General features: G+C 41.9%; 1 protein-coding gene and 1 non-coding gene across 15 annotated transcripts in view; both read left to right on the plus strand.

Moving 5' to 3' along the window:
• Positions 1 to 25672, plus strand: part of ATXN1 (ataxin 1) — a 451903-nt gene that overhangs the window by 323037 nt on the left and 103194 nt on the right. The window lies entirely within an intron of this gene.
• TRNAG-CCC (transfer RNA glycine (anticodon CCC)) lies at positions 16956 to 17028 on the plus strand. The gene has a single exon. It is a non-coding gene; the product is annotated as a tRNA-Gly (tRNA).

The raw sequence follows: 25672 nt of genomic DNA on the forward strand, positions 1-25672 counted from the left end.
GTGAAGCCTGCCGGGAGGGCTTGGAACCTGTGAAGGGGGTTGGACCTTGCGGGCAGTGTTCATCTCATCTCTTCCTAATGGGATCCTGCCCGGCTTCTGATGGGTTACTGATGGGTTGATTGAAAGACTCATAAAAAAATTCCTGGTAGGTAATGTTACAGCATCACCCCAACTGAAGACTCTTCTTTCCAACTGGTTCCCCTGTTACCTCAAAATAGGCAGTATGTTCCAGGGGCCCTTGGACCCCCTAAAAAATCCTTCTCTACCCTTGGATGGGACCAGGGTTCATGCAATAATTTCAAGAACTGACCTTTTAACTATGCTATTCAGCGTCACTCTTTAAAAATACTAAAATAGAAGTGACTGTTTCATTTCATTAAATTCAAGTCACTGAGACAGAGAACTTGTGGTTTTCACTGGGCTGTTTGGGACCCAGTTTGTTGTCACCGAAACTGTGATATTGGGTGGGAGTTGGCACGATCCTGTTCAGGCCTGGAGGTTATATCTCCGATGTGGAAAGTACTATCTTTTATAGATTAAAAAAAAAAAAAAAGAGGCAGGGGACACCTAAATGTGCATTAAGCAGATAATAATTTGCCATGTTTTCTTTTCAATTTTCCAGAAAAAAAAAAAAGGGAAGTACAGAAGAGCGGAGATAGGGTGGTGCAGTGGCCTCTGAGTTCTACTCTTTGCCTTGAGGGACACCTTCCCTGACTGTCACACTGACAGCAAGTGAAAATCAAGGGGAAAGAGGAAGATGAGACAAGGAGGACAAAACCCAGAGCCTCGTCCTCCAGGAGCAGGCGGGCCACTTTTATAGCTCAGAGTCCTATATTTTCTCCACTTAGAGAGTTTCCAAAACCAACCTCTGGTGAGGATACTTAATGGTATTAGCTCTTTATTTTGTGATCACTGATACGAGTGTTGGGTAACCACTGAAGTCAATTGAGGGGACAGCTTTGCCCCTTTGGGACTGGAGACTTAGTCCCTGTGCTTGGCAGGCATGATCGCCTGGCACTGCTACTTGAATGGGATGCATTTTCAAACAGGAGAGGGTTTCAGAAACTCCAATGCAAGGTCAGAGGCAATAGAAGCATTTGTTTGCTCCCGAGAAACAGCTAGCATTTTAGACGTTTTTAGCAGAAAGTCTCAAACAATTATGTAAAGGAAGGGAACCTCAGAATTTAAAATGTCCAATGGGGTGAGCTTCACTGTTCTGTGAAATGGAAATGAAAACATGGTGTGTTAGGGAATTCTTTATATATAATATATAAATATATATTTATATATAAAATCTATTTATTTGGCTGCACTGGATCTTTGTTGTGGCATGCAAACTCTTAGCTGCAGCCTGTGGGATCCCTGACTAGGGATCGAACCCAGGCCCCTGCATTGGGTGTGTGGAGTCTTAGCCACGGGACCACTGGGAAAATCCCACTGGGGAATTCTCAGTTCTACTTACTTACTTTACTAGAGGGTCACAGGACAAACACTGACTGATTGTATCTGATCCTGAGAGGAAGATATGACTACTGTGCTCAGCCTGGTGACATCACAGAGTCTAGAACGATGCCAGGTGAGGGAGGGAGCCCAGCCGTGTGGATCAAGGAAGGTCCAACTCCTGTATTCTTTCAGTACAAGCAGGACCTTCTAGGAGGTTTATCATGAAATACATTAATCAAAATAATACATATCTCTTTACAGATACCTATTCAGTCTGTCCGAGCATGCGCAGCATATGGAGGAGGAAAATAGAATCTTATTTTTAAAGCGGGGTGAAGATGGCAAGTGTGTGTTTGCTGCCACCTGTGAATTATTTCACAGGTTTTGTCAGCTTATTTTCTCGCCCACCTGTGCTTTCTCCTGTGCCTTAAGCAATGTAACAAGGCTGGGAGTCCACAAGGGGCAAGAGTGCACAATTAAAATGAACGCTGATCAAAACCACCTCCTGTTATAGACTTTTTGAGAAGTTTTAATAATATCGCTGAAGTCTGAACAGGTGGAACTTTCTTTGAAGCGCCTTGATGAAAATCCAGAGGTAGTCACTGTCAGCTAAGGCGTGACAGGGGGTGTGGAGACTGTGATGCCTGCTAATATTCTGAGCGTCTTATAGTGGGAGACAGGCTATCCCGTTTAGGATATGGTTGCTTCTCCCCATTTTAGGAACACTCTCTGTAATCACAGTAGATTCTCTGTCTCTCCCTCTCTGAAACACAAACAGACATAGACACCTAGTCCCCTGGTACACTCTACTGAAGGCAAACCAGCTGCAGAGGGGCGGCAGGACTCCAGAGAGCATGGCAGCTTTGCATACAGCTAACTTTCTGGGCCCAGATTCTAGGATAACGGGCATAAGGTCACAGCTTATCTTTTCATTAAAGCCCTTCTGATCCAGTCTCTTAGCTCTTACACCGTTCACAGATCTGGATTCGTTGACCCTAACCTCTTCATTGCAGCCGACTCAGAAATGCAGAGCTCCGAAGCCTATGTATTTGCTTATTCCATCTCAATCTTAGATTTGCTGGCCGTACTTCAGTTCATGAAACCGAAAACTCAAATTAGTTTCCATGATGAAATATGTGGTCAGAGTTGAAAGTTGTTTAGCAGAAGCCACGTTCGATCTTTGGATAAAACTCCTTCCAGGTTCTGCCTTGTGACGTTTTGCATTGCTGGGAGCCTTTTCAGACAGAAGGGAGAGAGACAGGATGAGAAAGCAGAGCTAGGTGTCCGTCAACACCTGTGTCGAAAGGTCATGGGTGGCATGGGGAGAATTTCTAAGTAACACAACTGGATTCCAGCAGTTCCTGCGGATCTCTTGTTTTCACTCTCTGGACTCCCTCTTCTGTTTTGGACCTCATCTTTCTCTCTCCCAGATGCCTCCAATCAGTTCGTGCACCTTGATTGAGCTGGGGAGAAACAGTCTGGTAACAACATATTAAGCTGATAAGGGACCTCAGCCAGAATAGTCACACTTTACAAAAGCTCGGGGATCCAGGATTGAAATTTTTTAATGGTGGAATTTCAGCTGATTCTAGAGGAGATCTTTTAGGTGTCATTTTTTCAAACATATTAGGAAGCAAGCATCTGCCCATCTAGTCAATACACACTACCCATTCTGTCTTCTGTGCTATAAATTTCCATATGTGATAACTGATGGCAATCTTTAAAATACTCGGGAAACTTTGCATACACATTTCGAAGCTAGGGTATGCTTCATCAACTTTTCTTCTGTTCCCAGCTTTTAAAACTGTGATTAAAATACACACAACACAGTTTACCGTCTTAACCATTTTTGGTTGTTTTCTTGTTATGTAAATTTGAAAAAAAATATTTTAATTTTTTGTATTGGGGTATGCCTGACTAACAATGTTGTGATAATTGCAGGTGAACAGCGAAAGGACTCGGCAATACGTATCATCTTAACCATTTCTAAGTGTACAGTGCAGTGGTATTAAGTACATTAGCATTGTCGTGAAACCATCACCACCATCCCAGAATGCTTTTCACCTTGCAAAATGGAAACTCTTTACCATCGAACACTAACTCTCCATTCTCCCTCCTCCTAGCTCCTGGCAAGCGCCATTCTGCCTTCTGTCTTCTGTGGATTTGACTGCTCTACCTCACACAAGTGGAATCCTACGATGCGTGTCTTTTTATGACTGATTTACTTCATCTGGCATAATGCCCTCAAGGTTCATCCACGTTGGGGGCATGTGTCAGAGTCTTCTTCCTTTTTAAGGCTGGATAACATTCTACTGAACATATAGAATATATGTAGTCTACTGAATATATATTTAATTTATTCATCCATTGATGGACCCTTGGGTTGCTTCCAACCTCTTTGCTATTTTCAATAGTGCTGCTCTGAACATGGGTGTGTGAATATCTGTTCAGGACACTTCACCAGCTTTCTTTTATGTGCTTGCTGGATACAGTTGCTTGAAGAAGACATGCACCTACCCTGGATGAATCTTTTTCATGAATAGAACTAGGTAGCTTTTCTGCCCAGGAGTGTTACCTGAAGCATCTTCTCTGCTAAATCTCACCTGATACCTGAAATCCCATTAATAGCAGTTCAACGCTAGTGCCTCATATGATAAAGAATCTGCTTGCAATGCAGAAGACCTAGGTTCGATCACTGGGTGAGGAAGCTCCCCTGGAGAAGGGCATGGCAACTCACTGCAGTATTCTTGCCTGGAGAATCCCATGAACTGAGGAGCCTGGTGGGCTACAGTCCATGGGGTAGCAAAGAGACACAGCTGAGCGACTTCACTTTCCTCTTGTTTTGCATTAACATGCAAATAACCCTGGGACAGAAGCTACAGATAAGATTTTTAGCACCTTGGCGTGAATTAATCTGATCTGATCTTAGAAGCCTTATCTGTCCCTCTCCCTAGTTCTTAACTGTCGGTTCCCCATTTGTGTGCTTGCTCAGTCCCTTCAGTTGTGTCCCACTCTTTGTGACCCCATGGACGGTAGCCTGTCAGGCCCCTCTGTCCATGGGATTTCCCAGGCAAGAACACTGGAATGGGTTGCCATGCCCTTCTCCAGGGGAGCTTCCCGACCCAGGGATCAAACCTGTGTCTCTTATTTCTCCTGCATTGACAGGTGGGTTCTTTACCACTGGCACCACTTGGGAAACCCAATAAATATATTTATAGCCTTTCCCTATTACTGCAAGTATCACACTATATGAAAATTACTCATTGATATTATTTTGCTTCTCCTGATAGAATAGAAGCTTCTTAAAGACAAGATCTTTGTACAATTTATGTTGGTTTTTCAGGCCCTAGTAAATGTTGCCCACAGACACCTCTGAATAAAAATGCATCCATTTATTCACCAGGCATTTATTGAGTACTCACTCTATGTCTTCAAGTGAATCTTAAAATTCTGCCTTTCTAGTTTTGGGTGGCCGAGGATCAACTCTGTCTACCATACAGTTTTAGAAGATTTTAGAAACCTTCAGATCTGCCTTTTACACGTTTTGGTGCAGAACCTTGAACCAGATGAGTCACTCAACCTCTCAGTTTTCTATCACAAATCTCCCCAGTTTCTTGTGCTTCTGTTCAGAAGCAGCATCAATCTAAGTAAGTTTACATTCTTCTATTCAAAATTAAGACAGTGAGATGAGGAGATTGTGTCCCTGTCTCCAACCAACATCAAGCATGGACATTTTATAAATGCATGCATTCACTTAGCACATTGTTAATAGTAATCTGCTTAGAATGGGGGCCAGGGTTCGAGTCCTTGGGTTAGTATGCTCTGTGTTGACTTGTACCTGTAGACCTCACTGTATACTAGCAACCCACAGCCCAGGGATAACATGCACTCCCTTAGGGTATGTCCCCTTTCATCAGACGATGGTTATTACCATGTAAATGAATTTATCCTGAATTATGACTTTAGGCTGTAGCCTCAGAGTCTTAGTTCTCAGTGATGTTACTATCAAGGCTAATAGACAAATGATCATTTGGGTTTATATTGTTGTTGTCACTGTTATTCTAACAGTGACATTAAAGGTTAAAGGTATTTCCTGTAACAGATTTCAAGATGAAATTGTGATTATTGGTACAGTTCCCTATTTGGTAGGTAAACAGAGTTAAACATTCGTTGGTCACTAGATTGAAACAAATTGAATATCTTTACCAAGAACATATTTATAGGATTCATAGCATTCATTTTATAAGGAACAGAAAAAAACAGGAATAAGTGGAATCTTCAGACAATCTTTTAGTCTTCTTTTTAGACCATAGTTTGGCTTTTTCCTCTATTAAACATTTGGACAGAGTTGTTAGCAGGTAATGAAGTTTAAAGTCAACTGTTTTTAAGACATTTCCCCTTCTGGCGCTCTCGTATTCCTACTTTAATGCAGTCAAAATGAAAGTTACAGAAAAGATAATAGCAATATGCCTAAATACTGAACTACAGTAAATAGCTATAGTGAATTTTTGCCCATAGAAAAAAAGAATTTGAAACAGATGGCTTTTGGTTAAAGGTATTTCCTGTAACAGATTTCAAGATGAAATTGTTAGTTTAGCAAAGATGATAAGTCTTTAGAAACACTGGTGCTGGAGTACCGTTTTTTTTTTATACTATTCCCCCCACCCTAAGGACCACCACCACCACCACCCCCTCCTCTGTGTGTAAAAACAGCTGTGAAACATAAGAACAAACACTGAATACAGCGTTGGTGATTGGCTCATGCGTCCCTCTGGTTTGTGGATGGGGAACCCAGCTCAGTTGTAAAACAACTCAGTCATGCTAATTCCTGGTCGTGTTGTTACATTATCTTCATAAATAATTTGCATCGTGGGGTGTTTCTGCATATCTTGTGCATTTTGGTGTTACTTTTAGCCAGGAATTTTTATTTTACAATAACAGTTTTTTGAATAGACTAATCAAGAAGCCTCCTCCAGAGTGAAGGAAACAAACGCTGGGAAGATGTCAGGGGGAGTCTGTCTCCTTTCCTCCTCAGACATTTCCCTCTGCTGCTGTCCTTGCTGCTCTTGCCATTACTTTTTGTAACTTTAGTTCTTTGGAATTTCCATTTCTTTTTTTTTTTTTTCTTAGACATTAGAACGTGGCTGTTGAAGTAATTTATGTCATGAGAGGCTGCACCATGGTGATCTGAAGCCAGCGTGGCTTTTGTGTAAGGCACTAGCTATTCTGCCCTTAACAAGGAGAATGTTATTGGAAACTTGAATTATGAGATGGAGTGTTGCCTCTTCCCTTTGAAGCAATTGTCTCTTACAAGTAATCTCTGCAGTGACTTGAAGAGGAGTGAAACTAGAGTCGCAACATAAAACCCTGCCATGTTGTCCTCATTCTGTCGCTCAGTTGTGTCCAACTCTTTGTGACCCCATGAACTGCAGCACGCCAGGCTTCCCTGTCCTTCACAATTTCCTGGGGTGTTTCAGACTCAGGTCCATTGACTCAGTGATGCCATGTAACCATCTCATCCTCTGTCGTCCCCTTCTCCTCCTGCCCTCAATCTTTCCCAGCATCAGCATCTTTTCCAGTGAGTCAGCTCTTCGCATCAGGTGGCCCAAGTATTGGAACTTCAGCTTCAGCATCAGTCCTTCCAATGAATATTCATGGTTGATTTCCTTCAGGTTGTCGCCTGTAGATGTTGGCATTTGAGTGTTTTCTTCCAGAATCTTTTCTATGCATATGTATACAAATAAACAGAGGCAGTTTTACAAAAATGGAATTGTAATTAATAGACTTTTCTGAACCTTCTTTTGTCACTCTGTCGTCCGTTGGGAACATCTTTCCTTGTTGATAAATATAGGTCTTTAAAATGTTTACGGCTTCTGTGCTTTCTGGTGCACGGATGTAAGAGTGAAAATTCTCTGACTTCACCAGTTGTGTGTGCCCTTTTTGTTCCTGCGTTTCTCTTTTCTGCTAGGATCTATCACAGGCCTCTCGCTCTGCTCTTGACTGTGGTCAGATGAAAAACCCAAGTGAAGACAAGATCTAGGACCCCTACTTGATAGAGAGCTGTGCTCTTGAGTTCTTGCCTCTGAATCAGGACTTCTGAGAAAGTGTTACTCTTCCATCTTGGCCTCCTCGACACAGCTCAGCATGTCTTTTCTTAGGAATTTTACTTTCCCTTAGACTCCCAGTATCTGCTGTTGACTTTCCCTCAGGACTGATGACTCATTACCTCACCTGCAGTGGGGTTCCCTTTCTCTTGGGTCTCTCCTTTGGCCTGAATCAAACAGAGACACTTCTTTTTGTTCCTTTCCAGTTGTCTGGAGTGACCTCGCTCACCTTTCACATCCCATTTTGAATCCCTAGGCAAAGTCCAGCACCTACAACCTTATCTCCAGTTACTTGTCAACTTGCGACCTTTGTCTTGCGGTCAAGTGTGGTGCTCTCTTGACCACTCTTCCCAGTGGGTTCTACTGCTAAGCCTTGCCTGTGCCTTCACCTCCATCCGAAACACTGTGTCCCCCCAGTTCTTGACCCACAAACCAGTCCCTGATGGGATTTCAAAACTGGACAGGAGTCATCTTGATGGCATCTTCTCTGGTGCCTTCCATAGGGCTCCAATCAAATCTGGAAAGTCATCTGGAAGGAAAAACCTCAAACCAGTTTTGTTTTTTTAATTAACAGACTTTAATTTTTTCAAGCAGTTTTAGGTTTACAGAAAGTTGATGGGGAAGTACAGAGTGTTCCCACATTCCCGTCCTCCCTCCTGCCCCAAGCCAGTGTCCTCTGTTATTAACCAATAATGATATATTGGTCGTAACTGAAGTCCAAGATTTACAGTCGAGTTCATTCTTTCTGTTGTATTGGCTTGGCCATAAAGGTCATTTGGATTTTTCCATTGTTCCAATACAGTCTATGGGTTTTGACAAACGTAAAATGATATGGGCTTCGCTGATGGCTCAGTGGTAAAGAATCTACCAGCCAATGCAGGAAATGGGGCCTCAACCCCTGGGTCAGGAAGATTCCCCTGGAGGAAGGCATGGCAACCCACTGTGGTATTCTTGCCTAGAGAATCCCACGCACAGAGGAGCCTGGTGGGCTATAGTCCATGGAGACACAAAGAGTTGGACATGACTTAGCGACTAAAATAACAAAACAGCGTAATGCTATGTATCCACCAGTACAGTATCATACAGAATAGTTTCACCACCCTAAAAATTCCCTGATCTCCATCTATTTATATCTCCCTCCCAACCCCCAAACACTTTTCACTGTCATCATAGTCTTGCCTTTTCCATAATGTCAGATAATTGGACCAATACAGTAGGCAGTCTTTTTACACTGGCTGCTTTCACTCAGTAGCATATATTTAAGGATCCTCCGTATCTTTTCATGGCTGAATAACTTACTTCTTTTTATCACTGAATAATATTCCATTGCACAAATGACTGCAATTTATCCATTCACCTACTGAACGATGTCTAGGTTTCTGCCAAGTTTTGGCAATTCATAAAGCTGTTATAAGCGTTCATGTACAAGTTTTTATATGGACCTAAGTTTTCACTTCCTTTGGGTAAATATCATGGAGTGTGATTGCTGAATCATATGGTAAGACTATGCTTCATTTTGTAAGAAATTGCCAAACTCTCCTCCACAGTGATTGTACCATTTTGTGTTCCCTCCAGCAATGAGTGAGAGCTCCCATTGCTTCACGCCCTCACAAGCATTTGGTATTCTGGATTTTGGTCATTCTGGCCGGTGTGTTTAGTGGTATTTAGTGGTATTTTAACTTGAAATTCCCTAAAAACATATGATTTGGAGTATCTTTTCATAACTTATTTGCTATTTAAAGATCTTTTGTAGGAAGGTGTGTATTTAGGTCTTTTATGCATTTTTTTTTTAATTGGATTGTTTGTTTTCTAATAGCGTCATTTTTCCTGTAGCTCTATTTTTGCTGTTATTTCTTTTTTAACTCAAGCTGGTTCTTACTGCTCATTACATTGCTTGCTATAGGAAGGCACACTGTCCTCCCTTGATGAGCCCATGTATCTCTCAGAGTGGTGTTTGCTCTGAGTCCTCCTGAATGTGAGCTTATCTACCTCCTTTTGTACCCAGGCTTCTGCTTTGTTAGAATATCCAAGACAAGAGCAAGAATCAAGAATGTAGCTTGCATAACGCAGATCACAGTGTTTAGGTCGATTTCTGAAGCTGGTGTTAAATTCCAGAAATTCTTTGGCTCCTTTACATTAATTCCTAAATTTTACTCTTTGCTGTAATGATTTAATAGTGTATTTTAAAATGTTATTTCGGGTGCCTGTTTACTTTTCCCTGCAGACTACAAAAGTCATTTTAACTTCATCTTTCTGACCTGCTAAAAGCAGTAAATTGACAGCAATAAGTGAGAGAGATAAGCTGCTGTGTATCTAATATGAAGGAATTGCATGTTCTATGTGTGCAGTAATAGTTAATGTAGGAGGAAGTCAATATTAACTAGTGAAATTTCTGAATCACTGACTACATTATAGATAATGCAGCGCTTCCCAGCCCATGTGTTACAATGGGCTACAGATACATCAGCCTTTGGGCATCCTTGAACCTTGAGGTTATAGAGCCCCCGGTGGGGGCGGGAGGGCGGGGCTTGACACTTATGCTGGCCAGGTGTTAGTTTCTCTGTAAGTTGTGCTGAGAGGGAGGGAAGGGGAGAGAAAGAAAACACGCTGAGGCAAGAGCCCAGCACCCAGTACACACTGGCATAATATGAAGTGGCGAAGATAGCGACTTAGAATTCACAAGGATCGGTTCATTGTCAGCTCTCCAGTGGCAGAGATTGTGTCTGCTTAGCTCACTGCTCTGTCCTCACCCCTAAGACAGTGCTTGGGATATAATAAATGCTCAATAAACATTTATCAATTTAATTCATGAAACATACCTGAACAATAAATTCATCACACGTTGCTTCACCCTCTCTGTTCCTCAATTTCTAGAGCCAGAACCAATTTATTTCTGTATAACAAGTAGAAATTTATATGTAGATAATATGGCTCTTTTTGTGACCTAAAGTGGCACAATCTACAGCATGGTGCTGGTTAAGGAGGTTGAGGAACCATTGATTCTTTCTTACCCTCTTTTATTTGAATTATTTTTAAGTCTGGACAGTGGTGGGGATGACAATTGTGATGATGATAATTATATAATTTGCATACAGCTCATAAAATTTATTGCTTTACATTGATGTAATCCTCACAGTGACTCTTAGAGAAGTATTTCTTTCTATTCCCATTTTCATAAATGATGTAACTGGTGCTCAGCAAAGTTAAATGATTGTGGAAGATTGCATAAATGGTACATAACATAAATGGAACTTGAGCTCAGACATTTAACTTTTTACTTCAAATCTCAAGGACTTTTCAACTATACCAAACATTATAAGGTTTAACCTAGACTCACTTTTAGGGCTTTCCTGGTAGCTCAGACAGTAAAGGATCCGCCTGCATTGAGGGAGACCTGGCTTCGATCCCTGGGTTGGGAAGATCCCCTGGAGGAAGGCATGGTAGCCACTCCAGCATTCTTGCCTGGAGAATCCCCATGGACAGAGGAGCCTGAGAGGCTACAGTCCGTGGGGTCACAAAGAGTCGGAACGACTGAGTGACTAAGCACAGCAGAGTGACTCACTTCAAAGCCTCTATCACCTTCAATTATCATGTTATTTGATACAAATGATGGTAATAAAGTAAACTTAGGAATGCTTAAATGAGGGAAACATTTCTAATCCTTTTTTGAAAAATGTAGGCTTACGCTAAATGCTAGTGAGATTTTTTCAGTTCTAACTAATTCTTAAAAGGTCTGAATTAGTGGGGTTTTAATGTGAATTAATGATCACATTTTCAAAGAATAAAGTGATTAAAGCATAAACCTACCTGCTGTTATAGAACTTGGTGAGGTGACATGAGATGAGAATAGATGATGTTCTTTGAGAACAAGAAGTATGTGAAGAGGCAGGCTTATGTGGATCCTTTAAATACATCTGATGCCATCCTTTTGACAGGAAGAAGTGCCTTTAAATTTTCACACTGGCAAGAGGAAAAGAAAATTGGCAATCTCTCTTATTTTTTTACCCTTTCATTTGAATGTTTAGTCACTTTGGTCTACCTCGGTTTTGATTCACAAATGAGTTTTCAGAAACTGCCCTCCTGTTTTTTTGTTTTTTTTAATGAAATTAATTTTTCCTCTGAAAACTGACACAATCACTGGGACATGAGATGAATACTCCTACATCTTTCTCGTTTTGTCAGCTGAGTTTAGTCTTACACTATCTACAAAATCAGGAAAGGTTTTCTCATACAATTCATGAGCAGTTCTGGACATCCCATATTCATCCCTGCATTTAAGTAATTCTCCAAATATTTATTGAATGCCAGCCACAGAATCTTTGGCCTAAAGAAGCTCACAGTCTTGACTCTGGTTCTCGATTCACCAAACACCTTGTTTCTCTTCCACCAAATTCCAGACTTTCTCTCTCTGTGGATGCAATTGAATGCTGTTTGCAGAATTCTTCCTGCTTGTAGTGAGCAGCCATCTTGCTCATTAGGCACTTTATAAGCACGAGAGTTTGAGGGAAAAAGGCAAAGGGATCAGTGAGTAGCTTGCTGTTTGGTTTCCTGGAAAGAGGACTGCCCCAGTGATGTTGGAAGACCTGTTGCCACTGCAGCTCCCTGGGTGTGCTCGCATTTTCTATACATTGGGGCAACATCTTCTGTGTCTTACACAAAGAAAGCCAGGCTAAAGATAGAACCCAGAGGCATGAAAACCTTTTAACCTTTTCAACAACCATGTTTCAGTTCAGTTTGTTCCCCTGTTGGCTTTCAGAAGGGGGAAGAAAAGAGAGAGAACTCTTAATTACAAAGGCCACGTTTCTTTCAGCTATACTATTTTCAATCGTATATAATTTGAAACCTGAAGTGGCAAGTGCTTGCTTTTAAATGTGGAGAGAAGGTGCCCTCTCATTTTAAGCTTCTCTGATAACTCAGTTGGTGAAGAATCCACCTGCAATGCAGGAGATCCCAGTTCGATTCCTGGGTCCGGAAGATCCGCTGGAGAAGGGATAGGCTACCCACTCCAGTATTCTTGGGCTTCCCTTGTGGCTCAGCTGGTAAAGAATCCACCTGCAATGTGGGAGACCTGAGTTTTATCCCTGGGTTGGGAAGATCCCCTGAAGAAGGGAAAGACTACCCACTCCAGTATTCTGGCCTAGAGAATTCCATGGACTGTGCAGTCCGTGGAGTTGCAAAGAGTAAGACACAACTGAGCCACTTTCACTTTCACTTTTCATTTAAGGCTTAGAAAATATTGGCTTTGATTTAAACAAAAGGAAAAGTCTCCAGGGTCTAGTGATGGGGATTGGTATTGTCAAGAAGCAGACTTTTTGTTCTCCTGGTGTTGGCCTTTGGAGGAGTCTGCTCCTCTTTCCCTCCCATTTTTTTATTCCTCTCCTCTGGATCAGGTGTGTTCACAGATGACCACTAAAGTGGGGCTCAGGAAGGCTAGGATGAGACCTAAGGCTGGATTTCTGGCAGAGCTTCTCCATGATTCCCAGAAACAGGATGAGCTGCATCTGTGGCCTGGAAAATCCATTTCCAAGACAGAATGTTGATCCCTGTTGCTGAAATAGGCTGGTCAGCGTTCCTGCAAGGTCCTGAGAACAGAGTGGAAGCTATTTACTGAACACTGAGTCTGGGTTTAGGTGAATTTTATGTTATTTCTTAGAAGTTGTACAGACATCTTGACAAGGTGGATATTGCTATCTCTATGTTACAGATAAGAGAGCCTCCGCAAAACGGAAGTGAGTCAGCTCAAAGCTACCGTGCTAATAATAAACATGCTGGTTTTGACCCTAAGTAAGTCTGAGTAATAAAATCCATGCCCTCTCCACCACATCACATTCCTTCCCTTGAATCAGAAAGGACTCAGCAGGACAGGTGATGGCAGGGGCCATGATACCACAGGTAGATGGAATGCTTTCTGCCTCCCTCCTTCTGTTCTCTGAAAACTCATGCAAATGTGTTGCATCCATGATGGTTCCAGCCCTTCGCCTGCATAACTCTACACGTGAAAAAGATTAAAGAGACCACGGAGACATTACTGGCATCCAAGTAGTTGCTACCACGTGGGAGGAAAGTTATACAAGAACTCCATTTTTTTCCTTTTCCTTTTCTTTCTTGTATTTAGGCATTGTAGAGTTACAGCAATAATCACCCACAGGTATAAATATCATCCTCTACCTTTATTTGATGATTTACAAATATTTTTATTATCTTTTTTTCTTTTCTTTTTGGCAGTTGAATCCAAAATATTTATTTTATGACACTGATTTGATATTTTCCATGGTATAAGTATTCAGTAAGGCTTCCCTCATAGCTTAGTTGGTAAAGAATCCGCCTGCAATGCAAGAGACCCCGGTTCAATTCCTGGGTCAGGAAGATCCCCTGGAGAAGGGATAGGCTTCCCACTCCAGTATTCTTGGGCTTCCCTCATGGCTCAGCTGGTAAAGAATCCACCTGCAATGCCGGAGACCTGGATTTGATCCCCTGGTTTGGGAACATCGCCTGGAGAAGGGAAAGGCTACCCATATAATGTATAGTATTCAATACATTATATGCAATGATGAATCATTTAAAAAGACAAGTATAGAATTTAATACAATAATAAACAGATCAGCAAACATTATTCTCTTCTTCACTTTCCAAATTCTAAGATTTCCCCCACCCCACCCCCACCGACACCCAGGACCCTCTTTACTTTGTTGATTTTTAGTATCAACTCCTTTTTCAAACACAATCTGGTGTGAAACCTCAATATATAAAACTGATAAAGGAAAAATTTGTCAGTATAATGTTTGTTAGGTTTCAATGTATAATGCTGACTTATAAAACCCAGAAAAAAGAACAATGAGGCTTTGTGGATGAATATAGAAATTTAAAATCAGTGTTACGGATGACAGCTGCAGGCTTTTCTAACTTCGGTTTCCAATTTATTCCCTTTTGTTGTTGTTGATTTTTTTAAAAATATTGTTGCACAGTCTTGATAATCTTGATTCCCTAAGAAAATGAGTTGCAAGTAATGATAGGGTATTGTATTTTTTTTTTTTTTTAAAAGAGCTACCTTGCAATCTCAGGATATTTTTGCATTTAAACTTATCCACTTAGAACTTATTCACTTAAAAGGAAGAGTAGAAACAGCTTCTTTCAAAGTCGGAATCATTAATGATATGAAACAATTTGCAGTTTTTAATTGGAAAGGCTGCAGTTTGGGGAACCACTGGTCATTTCGTCAGCTAGTCCAAATCTTCCATTAGAGGCAGAAAATACTTTTCAAATTATAACATTAATAAGGTGCTCACTGATGTCTTTAAAAAAAAAAAAGGAAGAGGAAAGTTACAAGCCTGGGGGCCCATCTCTGTCTGTTCAATTCCAGAAGGTACAATTTACCTTGTTTGGCATGGTGAGTTCAATCTTTGAATTTCATGCTGGCATTTTGCTACCATACGTGGTTACCTAAGTCACTGCAATGCCAATACATCAATTTTGTTCCACGATTTTCTGCCACACACTTACTTATTATGCCAGAATTCACTGAGTTGACTCGAATCAGAGTATAAATAGTCTATTTATGCCCCTTAAACTTCTTATAAGCTACTAGTGCCATCTCTTACCTTTTTTTTTTTTTATATGTTATAGTTTTTTTCTGTAGAAGAAACCAGATCATTTGTCCAGTAGAATTTCCACCCTCTGGATTTTGATGGTGGATTTTGATAGTGGTGTTGAGCATGTTCCTTTGTAGTCTGTCTTCCTAGGGAACTGCTGGGAAGCCCTAGAGGCATTGTTTGGTTCGCTTTGTTTTGCCTGACAACTTCATAGTTGGTCTTGTGTTAGGAGGTCATTGGTTAGTAGTGTATCTTTTTGCAATGAGATCTTTGTTTAAATTCTTAAATGTACAGGGGACTGGGAAATGATGCTAGTCTAATTCTATTATTCTTTGTTCATTTATTACCAGGAACCATTGCTGGAGATGAGAAACTTCCCCCTCACCTATGATTTGTTTCCTCAGTGCATCCAGTTTTGTATGAAAAGCAGGATGAATAGTTGACTCTTATTTACTGGTCTTGAACATAAAATTTGTTCATAATTTTCTCCCTAGTCACCATTTTTAAAAGTATTACTGTAAACTCTTAAACTTAAATGATATATATCTGGTGTGTTTTTAATCAGTCATAGTTTTTACCATTAACTGATACTCAAATGGCCTCATTTTGACTATTGACTGCTTACTATTCAGTTTGGTTCTTGAGTCCTTTCCATGTAATACTAGTTGTTTTTTGGTTTTTTTTGGATATATATATATAGTTGTCTTGCTTTCTAATATGACGGTAAGTTCTAGGCTTCTCTTGTACATTTCCTGCCTCAGACCTGGGATCACCTTTTTTGCAAGAAAACCTGCTTCCTATTAGTGAGCAATGGCATTTGGAGACCACAGTCTGGGCTCAGGTGTTCTCATTATGACTGGGTTTGTCATTGTTTCTCAGCCTTTTCAGTGGGCACAGCCAGAGTTAGGAAATGAATCAATTTCTCTTTCTCTCTCTCTATATATAGATATATATATAAATATATAAATTTAAATATTTATATATTTATAAATTTAAATGTACATATATTTTTTTATGGTGAAATACATCATGAGTTTATACTGGTGTGCTAACTCTTCTTGATCTCATTTGTCTTACTCCAGTATTTTCTGTTTTCAAGCGGAAAAGAGCAGTTCTCAATCACACCAACACAACTTACTCATTTTACCCACACTACATTCACCATAATTTCTGAATAAAAATACCAGTGACACCCCAACAATATGTTTACTAAAAACTTTTCACTTTTGTTTTGATTTTTAGTCCTTTGGCCTAAGAATGTACAGTTAGTTCATAACGTGCTGGGGTCACTTGAAACAGTTCCTGCCTGAATGTTTATGCCAGTAACTAGATATGTCTTCCTTAATATAATACCCTTAATGCACCCCTATCTCTCTCTTGGAGCCCCAAGTTCCTGGCCTTCTTATACCACTTTCACCTGTTTCACATCATCCTATACCTTTCTCTGAGAGCTGTTTTCACATACAAGCGTATGTCTTTGTGTGATTATATCATTAATATCTTTTCTCCCCAAAGAGAAGGCAAGCTCTCCAAGAATAGGGACCATGCTTGTTTTTCTCATTAAGTCCTTAACTGCTAGTAGCATAGTGCCTGGCATAGGAGACACTGCATAAGATTTGGTTTGTTGAATGAAAAAATAACTGAGATGTATCACATGATAGACTGAGATCAGAGGAGAAGAAAGAATGCTCAAGAGCAGATAGAAAATTATGCTGTGAAGTATAGCATCATAATAAATGGATGGTTATTGATAATACTGAATCATCAAAGAAAGGTTAAAATTTATTATTGTTTATTTTAAAAGGCAGATACCAGGACTTCCCTGGTGGTCCAGTGGTTAAGATTCTGAGCTCCCAATGCAGAGGGCCCAGGTTCAATCCCTGGTCAGGGAATTAGATCCCATATGCTGCAACCAAGAGCTCACATGTTATAACTAAGACCCGGTGCAGCCAAATAAATATTTTTAAAAAAATAAAGACAGATACCTAGATGTAGCACTATGAAAGAAACAGATCTTAGAAAAATTTCAATTTGGTAAGTGAATTTTTAGAAAGTGAAGAGCAGTTAATTTTTGTAAATACTTCATTTCCCAATAATGCAGATAAATGTTTTTATCCCACTATGAGCACAAATAGTGTCCTGTCCCTTATTTCTGCCAATGGAGGCTGAGGGGACACAGCGCATTGAAATTACAGTGAATAAGGAAAGGGATTTATTGATTTCCATGCCATCTCTTTTCCTTGATCATATAACAATTGCCAGAAAGGCTAAAAAATGGGCATCAAAGGAAAAGAAGAAACAGTAAGATTCTTGGATAATCCTCCACCGGATAATTAAGATTTAACTGGGTCTGTTTTGATGTGTGCACATGTTTCTGTACACGGAAAAGGATGAACCCACAAATATTATAAATGCCAATTTTTGAAGACTGTTGGAAAATGCAACCCATAGCATATGGTATCAAATTAATTTGGGGTTTCACTTGTCTCGATCTGATGTGGGCACATTGAATTATGAGATAATAGTTTGGCATCCGTGCTTGCAGTGCTTTTTGTAAGCTTCTCAATTTCACAAAAATTCCTTGAGGTCAAAGGATGTGTGGTGACCCTTGTTTAGCAGATGAGGACGGAGGCGTGGAGCTGAGACTGGCTTGCCTAAGCTTTGGAAATAACTCATCAGTAGAGCCAATGAGACCTAGGTCTGTGGACTGTGGCTGAAGCCTCACCATTTCTGCCTTTACTTTCAGTGTTTTCTTTGCCTTCCTTCTCTTTCATGCCATTGAATGCAACCTGTTACACCCTGTTGCCCTTCATTGTTAGAGGGAGAAAGGAATTTACAACAGGATGGATTGTGTGTGATAGTAAGGAGCTGCACAGCTGAATTCCATTAAGATATAAAAGTACCTGTAGCCCTGGCGGTATTAAAACATTCCAGTGATGTTTTATCATGGCTCTACCAGGGCTCCACGTGGCAAGGAGGGGCCCAACCTGGAAAGACCTCTCTCTCTGTAGTGATAGATTGCTCTCGTCTGCCCACCTCCAGAACCTCCTAAGAGTGTTTGGCTTTTCGTAAAGCCAATCATAAAATTTAATTTGAGGTAGAATAGTTGTTTCTCCTGTAGCCCATGTGAAATTTGGGGTGTCAGCTAATTGTGTTAAAGTTGCCAATAAAGAAGCACTTTGAAAGTGTGAATCACCAGTTACCTCTTGGAGGAGCTACTGAACTAAGGACTAAAAACAGTAGGTACTGACCTCAGCCACTGCATTCAAAGTACAAAAGATTCTACACTTGGTTCCACAAACTGTGTCTAAATGATACTGCTTCCTATTTAGGTGATTACTTTAAAGAATATTTATAGACTTTGCCAAGGTTTCTCCAAACCTTCACCCAGTTCCTAAATCTGACACCCAAAAAAGAAAATAATTTGGTACAGAACTCATCATGTATTTGTTGAATTGATGCTGTCGATAAATGCTATGTGGGAAAGGACTTCTTTGCACTTCTTTAGAGCACAGTATTACTGCTATATATTCACTCTGCACTGAGAGGTGAGGACTGAGTTCTGTGGTGCCTCAGAAAAGATCAGAACTTTAAGTTCTAAAACGTAGCTTTGAGGGATCAGGATACATAGAAACTCAGAATATTTGAATGTCAGCCCAGATGCTGGCAGACTTCCATTCAGATTTTGTCGTGAGTAAAATGTGTACTCAGTGACTAGGTTCAAGGCCTTGGTCGTTTATAAGCAAATCTTTCTACTTTTCCTAAATCATTGCCAAAAAAAAAAAAAAATAGGTTAAGCAAATTTTGTGGTGGTGCTTATGCGTGCACAGACATGCATGAGGCCCCTGCAGCTTCCAAACTTGGAAAGCATATTTTAACAGCACAAGTAGATCTCCGCGTTTGATCTATATCAGAATCTCTTTTTTTTCCCTCTTCTTCACATGCTTTTTAATTATATAGCTTAAATGTTTTACCTATTAAATCTGTTTGGTCTTCGAGCTGTAAACATCACAAGCAGCTAATAAGCTTTAGGAAAGAAAAGGAAATTGACATTTAGTATAGAGGTTCCACAAAACCAATGAAAGGCTATGCAAATGAGCTAGAGCAGACAGATTTGCATATCCTTGTTGGTTTCATGAGGATATTCTCAGCGTGAGCCTGGCTGACTTGCCTTTTTACCTCTTGGGATGTGGCATGTACTAGTGGTAGAGCGCCCTGCAGGGTCAATTTAACAAGTGTAACATTGTGATTTTCCATGAGGTTTCTCAGAACCACTGAGCAAAAGGCGGCAATAAATAGTGACAGAGGAAACCGATTTTTGAAGTAAATGCTTTGGCAGACGGGCAGGGAGGGATGTTCTATTAGTCTTTAACGTTGCCAGGGTAGGATGAGCAAGTTTTGGTATTGGTGCCATTGCATTTTGAAATAAATATATACCCACCAATTCCTCTGCTCTTTTGTTTTAGTCACTAAGTCGTATCTGACTCTTTTGTGACCCCATGGACTGTAGCCCGCCAGGCACCTCTGTATGTAGGATTTCTCAGGCAAGAATACTCGAGTGGGTTGCCGTTTCCTTCTCCAGGGGATTTTCCTGAACCAGGGATCTAACCCTCATCTCCCACATTGCAGGCAGATTCTTTACCACTGAGCTACCTGGGAAGCCTTCCTCTGTTCTTTTGAGAGCGCTACATGCCCACCACCAAAACTTTTGCTCAGAGACTGGAGAGAGTTTGCAAGCCTCTGTTGGCTTTATCAACACCAAAAAAGCAGGCTAAGGAATCTGCTTTTGCCACGGCAAAAGCAAGTTGTGTATTTATTTGATTAATTGTATGTCTTGCCAGACATTGACACATGGAAACGTAATTGCACGGTGACCAAGAAGGGTTTGCTATTGTCAAGACTGAGATTTGAACTATAGGCTCTGGCATCCCTTCCCACCTTGGTTTCTCACCTGTATGTGAGAGCTGTGAACATTAAATGAGAGAGAAGGCAAATTCTTAACGTGCCTGGCTCGTAGTAAATGCCTAATAGATACTATCAGAATTTTGAAATGCTTTCCAAATTATAATCAGATTTTCCTTTATAATATAAAAATTTTAAACTATCAAGGTAGCTTTCCAAAGAAGAGAAAGGAAATGAAATTCACCCCTGAAATGGACTTGAAGGAATTTAGAGGGTCTTTTCCAAGTTGTTATAAAACACCTCTGAAGTAAATTTGCCCATTTCTGCCCACACCAATCCTATAACATTCCAGGAATAAAATCTGCACTTGAGTTTAAAAATAAAACGGTGGAACAAACTGAATTAGAAGTCCTTGGCAGACATCCCCCCCTCCCCACCCAGCAGAATGTTCTCTCAATTGGTGGTATCGCAATAAAAAAGATGTATCTTTTTAAATCTGCCTTTCTTCTTCCTCTCTTCAACCAGTTGTATTTCTTTATCTTAAAAACCCAGTGTGCTTGGATTTGACCTCATCCCTCCCTTTGATATCTGCACTCCCACCCCCCACCCCAAATAAACCACATCCGCAGAGACCTTCCTTCCCAAGAAAGCATGGAGCAGGGACGTTCTCTGATACCGTATATGTGCATACTGGACGGTGCTAAGCAAGGTCAGAGAAATAGGAGAGGGCTCTGCTGTTCTCAGTTGCGAAGACTGCCAAGAAAGAAAAAAAAAAAAAACCTCAAATGTATTTGCATCTCTCCTGCCTCTTTTTTCTTCTGTAAATATTCAAACCCTTTTTAGAGAGGCTTTTGATAATGTCTCATCCCAGCAAATGCCATGAACCCTGGGTGTACTGAGTACTCCCAAATCCCATCGGAATGACTCAGTAAATAGAGTCAGATAAAGTGTGGTTGGCAGGATTGGGTAGAGAATCTTGTTACTAAATACACAGATACACACATACACAGGCGCGCACATGTGCACCCCAGCCACCCCCACCCCTATCATCACCACGAAAGTTCTGTAAAAACTAGTCATCCTCCTCTCCGTCACACAGGCGGTTGCATCTTTGCATCTTTCCCAAAAAGGGAAGGGGAAAAAGCTTTCTTTGGCTGAGCCATATGCAAAAAATTATGGAACATCTGTGTAAGTAACAACATACAACAAGACAAATTATTGGTGGTAAAAGGCAGAGCCCTTGTTTTAAAAACATGTCTGGAGATAGTGTGTATATACAGAATCTTGCTTTGTGCTAATTACGCATAATAACTGTCAGCTTTGGGGACCGCAGGCTGGGCTCCTCGATACCTCGTGGCCTCCACAGGATGTGCCTTTTCTTTTTCTTCTGTTTTTTTTTGTTCTGTCTTCCTTTCCCCCTTCCTTTATTCCTTGTGGCTCTTGTCGAACAAACCATATAGCTTTATTACAGTAGTTGCTGTGATTTGGAAAGCTAAATCAAAAACGTGGGTGACTTGGGGACTCACGTCTTGAAATGTACTAGCCCACCCCAACCCCCGACCATAACCCCTGATTGGATCATTTCTGTCCAGTGCTGCAATGCGGGTCCAAGCCACTCAGTTTCAGGAATTCTTTTCCTTTTCGGCATTTAACTGTTCTCAATCTCAACACCCACCATGAAAATAATGTCGTTCTAGGCGAATTTAGTTGCTTTCCTTCTTCTGAGATGTGATTTTGCCCGAGTGGCAAGCCTGTTGGCCTTTAAAATGTGAGAAACTTGGGGAGTCCCTGGTCAATAGAGAAAAAGGTGTTTGGAAGAACCGGAGGGGAGGGACGTCTCTTTATGGGGAAGAAGTATTAAGGCAGACTTTCCGGTTTCTTGGGAAGAGAGACAGTTCAGAAGGTGCTGCTCCTCTTCTCAGAAACCCCTAAGCTCTCAGCAATATAACGAGGAGGAGACAGAGCCAAGGTGGCCTCTGCCCCCCTCCCCAAGCCTTCCCTCCCTCTCTTCTCCCCATTGGTAGCCCACGTCCCAGCCAACCCTGACTCCCATCGTAATTCCAACATTCCCTGCATATTCACTTCCACGTTCCCTTCATTCTGACCCCAGCCCATCACAGAGTCCTCCCCAGGCTTCCAGACCCAGCTCACACTCCGTCTCCTCCAGGAATACTTCCAACTGCAAAGCCAGCTAGTCTGCCTCTTTGTTGGGCTCCCAGATCCCTTTATTATTTGTACTTCTTTGCTATTTATAATACTTAGCACAGCCTGCCTGATCGTGTAGTTCTGTGTAACTGTTATAGCAGAAAAGACAGCGCAGAATGCTGGCTAGATGTGCAGGCGGTGATATGAGCCTGCCTGAGTTCAAATGCCCCTTTACTAGGCCATCTCCTAGTGCTGTAACTGGGGTAAGTACCTAACCTCTCTGTCTAGTTTCCTCATTTGCAGACGTGACTTCCTAATGTGCGTGCTAAGTTGCTTCAGTCGTGTCTGACTCTTTGCGACCCCATGGACTGTAGCCTGCCAGGCTCCCCTGTCCATGGGATTCTCCAGGCAAGAATACTGGAGTTGCCATTTCCTCCTTCAGGGGATCTTCCCAATCCAAGGATCAAACCCGCATCTCTTATGTCTCCTGCATTGGCAGGTGGGTTCTTTACCACTAGCGCCACCATAGCTCCTTCACAAAGGCGTTGTGGGAGTTAAATGCATGTACAGTTCTGACAGCACTGTGTAAGCACTTAAATACTGGCGGTAGTAGACCCGATGACTTGTTCATGCCTTTAGCCCTTGTAACTGGGCTTTACACGTAGCAAAGACCCAATTCATACATATCACATTGGTTCAGGTACATCTGACCATATGCAAATCTGTTCCATTGAGTCAGCCAAGTAATTCAGAGAGCAGCAAGCCTCCCCTCCCACAGCCCCATCCTTCCAGTCACTGAAAAATCTGGGCAGAGTCAGAGTATCTCAAAACAAGCACAAAGCCCTGTGGGGAAGATCTCCAGTCATCTTTAGGCGTCTGCTTTCTCTTTTGGGTGCAGACACTCGCAAGAGCCCGATGATAAAGCAAGCGTCTGTGTGCAGCATTATTTTGCAGAAGCCGAATGAAAGAATGGGAGTTCATCCTGGCTGAATGTTTCCCTCCCAATTTCCAAGGCTCAGGGCTCTAAACTCTGGAGGGCACTTTGAAAATGGAGCCCTGGAAGTTCTTCTCCAGCTTTGGAAGCATTTACAGCAAATCAGGTGGATAAAAGTATGAAAAAAAATCAAAAGTAAGAACCACCTGTCCTTAGAGTCTTTGTATATAATATTGTGTGCGGGTGTGCTTATGAGTGTGTGTGTGTGTGTGTGTGTGTTTAACCTTCATGCACAGAGCAAGGTGGTATCTCCACTTGGAACCAGCCAACCCTATGTAATGTTTACCTCTGTGGTTCTGATCTTACCCCACCCCAGGAGGCAGGTGGCAATATCTGGAGACATTTTTGGTTGTCACAACTTGGTGAGGTGCTATCAGCATCTGGTGAGTAGAGACCGGTGATGTTGTTTAGCATCCATAAAGTACGGGACAGCCCCCTACAAGGGAATTATCTGGTACAAGATGTCAATAGCTCTGAGGTTGAGAAGCCTACTTTACTTTTTTTTTTTGGCCATGTGGCTTGTGGGATGTTAGTTCTCCAGTTAAGGATTGAACCCAGGCCCCAGCAATGAAAGCTCTGAGTCCATCAAAGAATTTCTTGAGCAGCCTGGTTTACTTTTTAGCCTCAAAAAAACCATAGGAATTCTTGGTCTATTGGATCTGCCCAGAAGAGAGCCACGGACCTCACTGCAGGCCGCGTGGGGGTCACCTCTGGGCCCAGACCATACACTTCCACACAGGCCCCTTCCTGGTCTTCCTCCCCGGGAAATCGTAGTCCATGAGGACAGGCTGGTTCTGACTCTATTCTTGGCTGGCAGGTCATTTCTGGTCCCTTCATCTCAGTTCCTGCCTTGTATTCGAGTTGCTTCTAGTTTCTTAGTTTTATATTGAATAATGCCATGAGATATGAGACGCATATAGAAGTTAGACAAGGGTTAAAATGACAGGTGGGTGCTGGGAAGAGAGGAGGGGGCGAGAGAGGAAGAGAAATGTACAAATGGAGACTCACTTGGTTTAATGGTCCTGGAGTTCTTAGCTAGAGCTTTGGCTGCCAACGTCTCCATCCCTCTCACACACACACACACATAGACACACACACCCCACCACATGCAGGCCAGGTGGCTCCTGCTTACATACATGGCTTGGCGCTTTTACTCCTCGGCTGAGACCGTTTCACACATGAACAACACAGCCTCCTCCCAGAGACTTGTCATCCATCTGCTTGCAGAAGGGCTGTCTGTTTCCCTCAGAAAACTGGTCCAATCAACATTTTCCTTTGGCCAGAGTAGCTTACCAGCAGCTCCTCCATAAGGTCCGTAATTGGAATTTCTCATTCTCGTTTGCCTGGCTGGCTTCACCCTTCTGTCCTCTCTCTGTGTCTCCCCCGCCCGCCTCCCACCCTCAGCCCTCTCTGTGCCCGTTAAGAAGCCCTGTCAGAATGAATGACAGAATCAACTTCCTTCCCCCGCCCCCAACGGCTCATGACTCCCAACTTTCAGGCAGTGCTGCCTTCAGTCCTCACGAGGTTTGCAGATCGCTCTCCGCACACATGATCCCCCTTCCAGGGTGACGCAGCGGGTGGGTGCCTCGCCTCTCACTCTCTCCAAGCTCTGCCACCGTAGCAGTATTGTGGGCAAATATGCCACTGCGTCTTTTCCTTGGGATCTGCTCCAGCCTGTCTTTCCCCATATGCTTGCAGCAGACCGTGGTTAATATCAGTCTGTGAGCGTCTTGAGGCTAGCTCTGAAGTCTGACTCCAGTGTCATCGTGCTGAAACGGTGCACACTCCTCGTTCTAACACGCAGGGTCATCTCACTGGCCAACAAGGTATGGGACATGGACCACTAACTCCGCTATCGCAGGCATGTTTGTGGTTGAGCAAGGGAATATGTGATGGGCATGGGAGAGATCTTCTCCCAAACGACTTCTCATTCCTAAATTTTGAAACAGCGAGTAGCACAAGTAGGGAGGGATATTGCAAGAACCAAGAAGTAAATCTAATGATAAACTCTTTGATGTTTAGAAGATAAACGTTCAAGCCAGAAGCCTTACGGACCCAGATTATAATGGAAAGCCTTTGTGTTAAAAAAAAAAAAAAAAAAACAGCCGAAAACTGCTGTTTTGAAGGAAAGGGAAAAAATCTGAAGGATGATTAAGAAGGTAGGAAAAATCTGAACAACCCAGGGGGTGAGAATGATACTTTTCTGTGACCTGTAACTAGACTTTGTTTTCCAGTATAATATATTCAGAGCATTTCTAGATAATAAGGGATAATTACTCTTAAAATGCTGCTGTACAAAAAGACATTTTACACTAATACACTTGAATGAGGACTGCAAGTGCCTGATGGGTCACTTTGGGTGAACAGCTTGGCACAGTGACGTGGTGTCCTTTTCCTGAATGTGAAGTTTCTGAGTTCAGAGAGGTCTGAGACAGCACCCATAGATATTTGTTCTGTTCTGCTCCATGAGACCCTGAAATCAAGCATATCTGTGT

The sequence above is a fragment of the Giraffa tippelskirchi genome, chromosome 8, assembly GCF_054371585.1.
Source record: "Giraffa tippelskirchi isolate mGirTip1 chromosome 8, T2T-mGirTip1v1.2.pri, whole genome shotgun sequence".
Classification (NCBI taxonomy): domain Eukaryota; kingdom Metazoa; phylum Chordata; class Mammalia; order Artiodactyla; family Giraffidae; genus Giraffa; species Giraffa tippelskirchi.